The following is an 11,684-nucleotide window of genomic DNA, read 5'->3' as shown; positions in this document are numbered from 1 at the left end:
TAGGTTTTGTTTCTATTGCTGGATATATTGAAAAAATTACATTAATTAAAAAGTAGATATTATTTTATCGCATTCTTTCAATACACGAATGTTTTCGATAAAGTGCACTCCTATAACATGACATACGCACGATTATTGTACACGAGTTCGCATATCCAAGTCAAATACACGGACTAATTCGACTATTACATTTATAAGGACATCGGACATTATGCTAGGGATTTTGCCCAGAGTTCAATGCTATTTCTTGACTTCAGTAGCTGATAGTTTTATATAACAGCTTCAAATACTGATAAATAAGTTATATTCCTATCAAACTGTCACAAAAAATAGTTTTATTTTATATTCGTTTTCTTGAAATTCGAACAGTTTGTAACTAAGGGTCATGTTTTTGAAAAATTTAAAATGTGTTTTTTTAGTTAAAATAAGCATTGGTAATTAAGGTATTTCTACTATGAAATATTTTAACACAATAAATAAACTGATACCATGCATATTATAAGTTTTATTGACATTTTTGAAAATAAACGAAACGGAAAAAATAAAAGTGGAACAAAACATTTGGTCCCTGACTGTACTTCAGTTATTTCCACCCGAGTGCCCATGATAACACTGATGCATTGATCATATCCTATTGTTTGTTTTCTATACATCTATTGCTATACTGTATTTATACACATGTACAATACTGACCGGGCATTATGTGGAGGATTATTATTGAATACATGCAGTGGTGTAGCTGGCCAAACATTGGCGTAGTCGGCCTTTTTCAGTGAAACGGAGGGGTGCAGGAGACTGCCTATTCCACTGTGGGTTCAGGGATGCCTTACTTTTAGCATTTTATATCAGTGGAACAGAACTTCATTAGCTAGTATCAACATTTATATAGATATTCTTGGGGTGTCTGTGTTAGTACTTTGAGGTCCTTACTAGTATTTCGGTTGCCTTCGAAATAAGTTTCAGACGTGAGCGAATTGATGTTAATTCTGGGGGTGTCAGTGTTAGTTATGGGCGAGTCAGTATTAGTTCTATGGGTGTCAGTGTAAGTTCTGGAAACAACTAGGTTAGTTAATGAGATGGTGTCTGGTGTAGTTCTGTTAGGGTATAGGATGCTGGATCGAATAAAAGCAAATGTTGCTCTTAAAATGCATTCTAGGTTTGCTCCAACCGTGTCTTACCAAAGGTAAAAAAAAATGCACCTAAGTGGCACTATTCCATAGAAGTTCGTCTGTATTTCTTTGTCATGTTTACGTTGAAGACACATATGTAATATGTCGAAGCCACTTGCTTGGTTCTTGACTTACGACAGATGCAGTTGTCTCAATCCTGATGACACTCAATCGACGGACTTAGACTGTCAAGAGGTAACAAATCTGATTGAAAAATTCATAAGATATACTTATAAGGATCTGTCTGCTTTCTAGCTTCACTTTCTATGTCCCCTATTTATTTAGTTTAGTGTTTTCTGTGCTTGAAATATTTACAAAAATGAATAAAGCTGTATATATGTAAGGTTTAGGAAACACATGCACTAAGTGTTAAATATTTATGTAAAAATTTATTTGCTGACACCCTGTACGAAGGTTTTTTTTAATTTTAAACACTTTCCCACCTGTGACCAAGTGCCATTTTTGCAGCATACGTATATAATAATTATTTACAAAGGCATGTGAACTATTTTGTTGCGTCACTGGTGGGAAAGATGTTTAAAACGTAAAAATGATTTATGTTCATATTTTAATAGAAAAGAGAATGAGAAATGTCTACAAAGTCTTCTTTTTTGTTCATAATCTTGTAAAATGAAGTCGCATTTATCAAGAAATGGTCTTCAACTATCGTAACTATGCAATTTCTGAAGTCTATCCTTATGTCACTTTTTCCTTAATCGGATAGGCAATCTGAATAGGAAAATGTCCGAGGTCCTTTAGTGCATGACACTCTAAAATAAATGGATAGCACGAATTTCAGACGTCACGTAACACTTTTGCCGAATAAGGACACTAGTACTCTTTAAAGCAATAGCAAAACTACAAGTTCGACGATACCGGATATTTTTTTTTTCAATGAACATAAATAAAAACAAATAAGGCGAGAAACAAACATATTTTTGATTTGGGCCTAACCAAGTGTTTTAAACATGCCTATTCCGCTCACTCTGAAATGAACAAACATTACTCCCGATGACATGTCGTGTAAGCTTCAAAAATATGTACTGAGGTCAAAGAGAGCAAACAGATGTTTAAAGTGATAAACAAGTAAACGACTGCAAACTGGTAAACGGGAAACATCTTAGTAGGTAATAAGCCCAAGTATAAACTGTTTGCATGTTATCAATAAAATGGTGCAAATCTAAATAATTCGAGATATTATAAAATATGCAATAAACCAAATCAATTTAATGAGAAGGTGACCTGTTTAACTCTTTAATTGTCGGTCCACTATAAAGAATGACTGGTTTGTTGGCCAGAATAAAAAGAAATGATAAGAATCTAGAAAGATATGCTCCTCTTAAAGAGAAAACTAAAGTTTACAAAAACCTTGTTTTAATGAAAACATGCTTCTTCTAGCGTTTTTTTCCCCTGAAATCAGAAAGCCTATGGAAGAAGGTAAAGAGAGAAGTATAGAGAGACATGCGTTCTTCATGATGAACTGCATATTAGCGATCTCGGTTTGTTGAGCCATTTCATAAATGCGACAGACAACATTCATGTCCCTAACAACGCAAAGGTATTACGTTTTACAGGTTAATGTAATAGATTTGTAAAAGAGACCTGATATTGACCCGTTCTCCAAATACACAGACTGGCGTTATAACGTTAAACTGGATGATGTTCTTTACATATATCAAAGGCATTACATGTTTTGCTCAAATGATTACTGCCATGTATCCCCAGAAGCTCTGGGTAAATAGAATTTAATTTTGATTTTGATTACATTTTACACACTTGATTTGTAATAATACTATCAATACAATCATTATAACGATAGGCGAAATTTATTTGATAGAATGATATTCCTTCTATTACATAGATATATTCTAGGAGCCATTACATCTTAATTGACACATACAATTTACAATTCTATTTTAATTATAACATGAAACGTAGGCTTTTGTTTAAACATTTTACGCTTACATGGTTAAATGATAAAATCAATTTTGTGTCTGTGTTTGTGATACAAAGGATGGATAAGAGATTTTGACAGGAGGAAGAAAAATAAAATAGATAAACATTTATCTGATGGGTAAAAACGCAGTATACATTGTACATTCTGGTCGTTTTAGCTAGCTTGTTTTAAACAAGCATAGTTAAAGGACGCGTCTCGTTATATAATATTGGTTTTGGCAGTCTCAATAATTGAATGACATTGAAATAACACTAACTCTTTATTTCAATATTTTATACACTAAATGTGTAATTCAACATGATTATTATTTAATTTGCTGCATCTTTATTCACTACACCTTCGACAACTAGGGACTTTCTACTATTCAGGGAATTTCTTATCCTATTGTATGTTTGTTTATTGAGTTCAGTCCTTCAAGCGCTTCTTCTGCAGAATTAAAATTGCAGAGATTTCAGTACACCAGTACACATTAAGGTATAATCATATATACTGTGTTTGGATGTTCTAGAAGATTATTAAAGCGTTTTTCTGATGCATGCGTTGAAAGAATATGTTCAAGCTCTAGAATCATCGTCTTCAGTTACTTTAGTAGTTCTAATGACATTGATACTATTATATAAATTCCTTATTCTTTCAACACTTACAATCAGAAGTGAAGAATGTGTGAGATAAACACAAAGCTTTCACGCCTTACATTTATAACTTTTTTAAATTTATAAACATTGTATTTCAGTTTAGTATTAAATTTCATTCAAAAGGTCTTATATTGCAAAGAACCTTTAATATGCGAAGAGCTGAACATTGACGCATAAGTCGTGTAAAGAGATATTTGAAAGAAAAAAGGCACGGATTTTTGGGTTCTTTATTACCGTTTTAGTATTTATTCCTCAAGTTGTGAGTGATTGTGCTCAAAGTGGGACATACATTCAGTATGAATGTGCATACAATGTATTTCAGAAACTGGTTAAACTTGAAGAGAAAGTTGCATCATTTGCACAAGATATTGAAGGTGAGATAAGATATTATAATTCATAATAGATCATAATAACTATAGGCTAATTTCTTTCAGAGAAAAATGATCTTTAAAATATTTTTTTCTTACATGTCTTCACACTGCAAAGTTTTGACATTTGATAAAGGCAGACGAGCCATTATCAATGTTATTCACAGTTTATAAATCTTTTATCAGAAGCCACTTCACCTTGAGTTTCGTCGATCAAAACACTCCCTATCAGCGGTTTATATAGTGCATTTATTACAAAGCGTATTATGATGACAGTTTCAAAGATTTATTAAATTATATAATTTCCACAAGAAGTAGACACAATATTTAGAACGATACTGGGTTATAAATATAGAGATTACTGGTTTGAACTAATAACATGACATGTATTATTTCTGTCTGACACGTAATGTTGATATATGTTGAATTCCCGATTTATATGCAATTTCTCTCCTTTTCTAAGACATATGTTAAGTTATATAAGTTTCTCCACTAGCTGAATTCACAAGGCCATCTTGGAAATCTATGTTTTTCGTTACTACAACTTTTGCTGCAACAGATACCTTTATTGTTTTCAATAAGCCACCAGCTTTCTCACTGAAGATATTTGTTTTAAAAACGACCTGTCTGGTCATCTCTTTTTGAGTCTATGGCTGGGATGACTATTTTACGACTTGCAAGTTTGTCAAACATGTTACTGTTATGGTTGTCAACACAGGCATTATGTGTAAAAATATGTGTGGCATCAACAGGATATAGACCTCGGCCAAGAGCGATAACTAGCTGAATCGGTCCAGGCACTTCGGAGGTATGGCCCTTGTATTATGAAAATCGGCCTTTTAACTCTTGTCTGCGCTCTAAGTCGTACATTTCTAATCCGATCTTCACCACACTTAAACAAAATGTGTTTGACAATAAGACCTAGGCCAAGTTTAATAACTAGCCAAATCGGTCCAGGCACTTTGGAGTTATGGCTCTTGAACTACCGAAAATCGGCCTTTGTACTCTTGCCCGCGCTGTAAGCGGAACATTCTCATCCGAACATCACCAAACTTGAACAAAATATGTTTGACCATAAGTCCAGTCCTCGGCCAAGTTTGATAACTAGCCAAAATCGGTCTAGGCGTTTCGGAGTTATGGCCCTTGAATTACCGAATATCGGCCTTTTTGCTCTTGTCCGCGCTTTGAGTCAAACATTGCTCATCCGATCATCACCAAACTTGAACAAAAAGTGTTTGACCTTACGACCTCGGCCATGTTCTATAACTAGCCAAATCGGTCCAGGCACTTTGGAGTTATGGCCCTTGAATTACCAAAATTCGGCCTTTTTACTCTTGTCCGCGCTCTTAGTGGAACTTTGCTCATCCGATCACCACAAAACTTGAACAAAAGTAGTTTGACCATAAGTCCTCTTCCAGCTTCGATAACTAGCCAAATCGGCCCGAGAATTACCGGCAATTTTACTCTTGTCCGCGCTCGCGCTCTAAGTGGAACATTTCTCATCCGATCTTCACCAATCATGAAGGAAATGTTTTTGACCTCTAAGTGCTACCTTAACCTTGGTACAGCGGTCCTGGGTCTTGCGAATGGCACGTCGTTCATTATGGCGAACATTTATGCCTAGTTATTTTAAAATCTCTTCATGGATGGTAGAGTTGTGGACCGGACACGAAGCCTATTTCTCTTTTTTTCCTCGAAAAATATATATATATGTAATGATATGGCATACAACACACAAGGGACACGGAATGGAGACAAAGTTGCACTGAAGTTAGTATGCGGAGTTTCTTTCCTGTAAGACGTGGTGTCGTCTTTGTCTTTGTAACGTATAAAGTCTTGATCGTGTTTTTCTTGGGCTTTGATATGGAGCGTCCCCGCACTAAGTACTTTTTTGCATCATATTGCCGTTTCATAACCACTTTTCTTCTATACTGGATACGAATGAATGTGCTTTGAGTGGCAAAGAGGCTGAGGATTGAAGCTTACAGAATCTTAAGCGTTAACATTTTAACGTGTTAGAACTTATGGTTACTATTCAGTATGTATTTATTCAGTATCAAATAATGTAATTCTAAAGTAACACACGTGCTTCAATAACTGACGACAATCCATGCAGAGGCATTCCTTGAAGATTTGAAGAGTCCCTTAAATGTCTTTTTCACATATGTTATGTACCAGGCTCTAGCTGTACTGGTTCGAATCTCAGATGGAGAATAGATCTTTATATAAAATTTCTAATATAGGTGATCGTATAGTGGTGGTAGAACTGATTTATCTATGGCCGATATATTTCTGGGGAATTTCCTACACTACAATGAAGACAAGAGTCAACAACTCAGTGCTACTACTTTTTATTTATAGAATATATCTATATTATATTTATTTAATTAGTCCAGAATTTATTTAATTTAAATAAATAAAGAAACTTTAAGAAGGAAACTAGAATTATTATTATTTATTAAGAGAGAAAAGTAAAATGTATTTATGTTTTAGACTAAGTTCTAGAGTTTTGCTATAAGCAAGTAATTATGTGAGAATGATCTCAATTAAATAAATGAAGCGCTAAGGCTTCTATGACAGTACCGGTTGCCCGGTACAGCCTATCTAAATAACAAAATGCTATGCACGGCTATATATTAAATGAAATTTCCCGCGCATAGTCACATGACAGATATAAACAATTAATAATTGGATTCAACATAAACCAATGAAAATACTCGAAACAATATCATTAACCAATGATATGATACGTAGTAAAATACATTCGGCGAAGAAGACAATATGGCGGCGCCCATGAATTATAACAACAAGTGGACAAGAATAGCTAGAGAAAAGGTTTTTAGTATAAAACTGACCTATTACAGATACATCACGAAACCATCCGTATATCCTTCCGACAGTACATAAGCTGAAAGTAACTTACAACATACGATAAGGCAATAATACTAACAAAACCTGTAATATTTACTCGAAAGATAAAAGTTATTGCTTACTAGGCTATTCTTACAAAGGCGACGTTTTCGGTTTCAATAACATATTGCTATTTATGAAATTTTAGATTATACATGTCATGCGCTTTCCAGTAATTCTGAACAAGGTTTATCGGTTTCTTAAATTTAAATTGATTCAGATTGAATACCAGGTGCGATTAAACATCCCTGCTGGAAATTCTGAAGAAAGTCTGATGGCAGTTTTTTTGTAATATTTCGATCATACCATACTAAGCTGAGTGTTACATTCAAGACAATGAGGTGTTATATATATAAGGGTTAAGTTATACATATTGTTGTATGCTTTGCGATTGGGCTTTGAGTAAAAACGAGCAGACAGCGCATGTTATCTCCCTATTGTTCACGTATGGCCCACACGGTAGAGAACCACATTTAGCCTGTACAAATTAAAGTAAATATCCCTCGCTATTTTGATAGCCCCTGTCTACTGTTTCAGGGTTACTATCCACACATAGGTATTCGCTGGGAGCCGAGTAACCGTAGTGTCCAGCCATTAAATAGCCACTGTACTGAAGGTTGTAATCGTTGGGACAGTTGCTGCTTCCTGGAACCATGAGCACGTCGTTGTTTGGTACGCGACAGACGACCACACAGGGGACGTCATGGTTATGCAGATAACCCCAAACGCTATAGTCTGATGTCTCGTATTCTGCTCCGTAAATATAGGCTCCACCTTCATCTTTTGATGTGTACCGTCCCCAGAACGGTTTTGTAGTTAAACATAAAGCTTGTGCAGCTCCGCCGCTTTGTGTGTAATAACTTCCAGCTGTGTACCCTTCGTAAACTAAAGTAGCACCGCTTGGACACGTTTTTCGGCCCCATCTTATATATGTAGAACCGTCGGAGATATGATGCTCTAGAGCCCTGCGACTGTCTGTGAATATGTTTTAAAGGGAATATTATCATTTGGACGGAATGAATATTTCATGCATATATAACATACTGTAATAGATGATAAAACGGTCAAAGTAATAACAGCAATATGAAAATGCCAAAAATTTGCATTAAAATATCTCTACATGCATATAACTTTATGCGTAGTGAAATATGAATGAATAGTAAAGTGGGAGTGGTTTAACAGTACGGTAAATCTCACCTTCTAACGCTCGAGGGTTTCTATCATCTCCTCCTGCTCAACATTTTTCTCATCCTGCTGTGAAACTTTCTCCTCAAGTTTAATCAGTTTCAGAATTACGTTATATTCACACTCAAACTTGTTACAGCTGGTTCCATTTTCCGCGCACTCACCCACTACTGGTCGGGCAACTTATACTAGCACAGTCATGAAATAGAAAAGCATATCTTCCATTTTCTTTTTTAATTTTATGTTTACTACATTTGTGAAAACCTACACACCTACACTTATTTACTTGTTAATGAAGTAAGCGGTCCTACATAAAAATAATACAGTGGAGCTAAAAGCACTTGTTAAATAATACAATAAATTTGACTAAACTAATTTTAACCACGAAAGTATATAGATTTAGTTTGATAAAAACCTTAACATTCGCAATTTCTTCCTTCTTTCTACCCGTGTTTATTCAAACCTCTGGTTTATCTGATGCAATGAATAGGTTTTATTGTTCAAACTTAGTGTCATATTTTGTTTAAAAAGTTTGTCAACAACAATGTTTGCCACTTGTTTCTCAATATTAATGCAAGTTACAATATGCATGTACAGAATAAAAGCGGGCTTTTACTTTCAAAAGTAGATTACATGCTGACTAGTTTGAATAGTGAATATATATAACTAGTTTGAATATTGAATATATATATTACTTTGCTGACCAAATTTCAGTTTACCAGCCAACTGACAGAGTTCCACATTTACCCCGGTAACTGCATAACGCGTTAACACACGGACGTAGCTATTATCAGATTATACTAGCCTGGGAATCCAGTTTGACAATTTCGTTTTCTTTTTTATCTGCAAGTTTATAATAGCAGAAATTCAGTGAACACTGAACCAATTAACACATTGTTTTTTGCGAAAATTTAGGGGGATCTTCATTTCATAGATATTAGGTATGATTTCCTTTGACAAAGCACGAATTATCTCAGGCTACTATTATACAATTAATATTGTGTTAATTGTTAGTCACGCACTGGCAATGACCATACTGGTATTTTCCTCGGTCATTATTTATGCGTATATATAGCTTAACTGTTTTTCACGATATCTGTGCCCATACAGAATTACAGTTTATACGTTTATACTGCAACAGTCATGTTACATGCCTACTGCTTATATACTAGTTTTGGAGTACTTTTCTAGCATGACGAACAACTATGCTCCAAATGCTTTAACATTAAAGCAATTTAATCCAAACTTATACATGATATAGCCGTAATATTACGTGTTATTTTGATAATTGGTCAAATCCGACCATTAGTACAGACGGAATGCTCATCTGTGTATCAAATGTGTCATATCCTTTATGTTTATACTTTAGCACCGTCATTTCATAATTCATTGGGTCCACATCGTGCGATATGTAACATTGCTAGTATTAAAACCTATCATTCTTTCTAGCAAAGAGCTTTTGAATTAAACAGTTGGTTTGTCTTTTATTACGTAATGCAATGAAGCAGTAGGGATCTCTTATGTGCGGTCACACGTACGTACGTAAGACACATTATACTTATTAATTTTAAATTTATCAAAGATTTCGCCAGAATTCTTCACTGACACAAAAGGATGTTTACCAGACTTCTGTATTAAAATACCGGTACAAGAACGATGAAAGAAGCTTTATATGGTTGTTTGTGTAATTGAAGAATCCATTCATTACATGAAGGATAGTTTATATTGCTGAATTATGAAGAACAGTGATGTGAATAGTAACTCAATTTAGTTCAAAGAAAGGACTATAAGTGTATGCCCTGGTACAATCGAGTTCATTATGTTCAACTTGAATATAATGCTGGCGTCAAGTGACGATGATATTATTAGCTTTCTTGTCTACCGGAACCAAGCCGTACCTGGATTGAGGTGCTTAGATTTTTGGTAGACGTCCGCATCTATAACTGCCATTTTGTGCAAAGCCTTGAACTTGGTGTTGTTAATGTCTCGTAACAAGTCAAAAAGCACAGCATTGTATGACAAAAAATCCCAACTGCCTGTGGGTGGATTCGAACCCGAGTCGCTCAGGTGCTAGTTCAATGCCCTCAAAACTAAGACAAAGAGACGACTCCCTAACACAGTTGTCAGAGATTGGCTTTAAACGTGTAGGCTATGCGTAATCGGCCGTAACACTTCCACTCTTTGAAAAAGTCTTTTTTTTTTAAAAAGCATGTTCTAAGTGGCATCACTATAGCGCTTACCATAATAACACGTTTTGAACTTTACACAATACCGGAAAATACCAAAATCTATCTGAAACGTGATCTGCAGGAAAATTGTTTTTGTAATTGCATTGAATAGAACAGTAACAAATTAGGCAGATAATATTAAGAACACCTATTATGCATTTTCTTGTAAAGATCGATATATTTGCGTATAAGGTGTATTACAGAAGTCCGATATTATTTTAGTATTTCAACTTTTTTCCTATTACCTTTAGGAATTTCATTGACAGAAACGCAGCAAGACCGAACTAGTTGAAAAATATATCCTTACACATTTTGCTGTCAGATACTTTCCAAAGAAGATGATAACAGAAACAGAGACAACACTGAATAAACAGATGATTACACACATTTAAACAACATTGTTTGAACAATGAAGGGAAACTCCAAAAGGTCATTTCCTCGTTACCACCACCATTCTCAATTAAAAGAACCAGACGAATATTATTGTTCACAATTACTTCTCTTTTTGCCATGGACAGATGATAGGCATATGCAGAACATTTTGATGAAAACATAGAAGTAATCAAAGAAAATAGAACTGAACTTGAGCATCAGGCAGATATCATAGCAGAAGCTGTGGAACATTTTAAAGAATGTGGTCCTTCAGTTCACGCCTTTGGTACTGTTGCTCCATCCACTGTTCAGGAAAATAAAGATGAGGTTATTGTTGAAGATGAAGAATTTGCCACCTTGAATCCAAGTAATGCCTTGATTGAGATGCAACACCCATTAGAAATTCCAGTGGCATTGACTAGTTCTTCATTGTCCTGAGAGATACGTCCAGGAATATGGCCTGAAGATCGATACTGCAAGTACATTCGGCACCTGAATACTAAGCAAAGGGATGTATTTCATACTATATTTAAGTGGTGTCACCAAAAAGTTCAGTCCAACAAAACGGATACTAAACCTTATCAGTTGCTTCTGTTTATCTCTGGAAGAGTGGCCACAGGAAAGTCACACCTTATATCTGCCATGATATATACCAAATGGCATTGAGAACACTATAGGTGGAGGGTCAGAACCCAGATGACATTATTGTTCTTACACCACCAACTGTAACAGCTGCACATAATATTTCTGGAAAAAACCTTCCACTCAGCATTCCTGCTGCCACTTAGCCAAACGAAAAGCTTCATAAGACTCTCCGACGACAAAAGAAATAATTTGAGAGTGAAACTTAGTCATATGGA

At 35.0% G+C, this 11,684-nt stretch overlaps 1 pseudogene; it reads right to left on the bottom strand.

Moving 5' to 3' along the window:
- Positions 1-6,484: 6,484 nt before the first annotated feature.
- On the bottom strand, positions 6,485-10,174 carry LOC123526647 (short-chain collagen C4-like; annotated as a pseudogene).
- Between the last annotated feature and the right edge of the window lie 1,510 nt (positions 10,175-11,684).

This window comes from Mercenaria mercenaria, chromosome 14 (assembly GCF_021730395.1).
Source record: "Mercenaria mercenaria strain notata chromosome 14, MADL_Memer_1, whole genome shotgun sequence".
Lineage (NCBI taxonomy): Eukaryota > Metazoa > Mollusca > Bivalvia > Venerida > Veneridae > Mercenaria > Mercenaria mercenaria.
The sequence above is the reverse complement of the archived record's forward strand: the minus strand, read 5'-3'. Positions and strand labels throughout refer to the sequence as shown.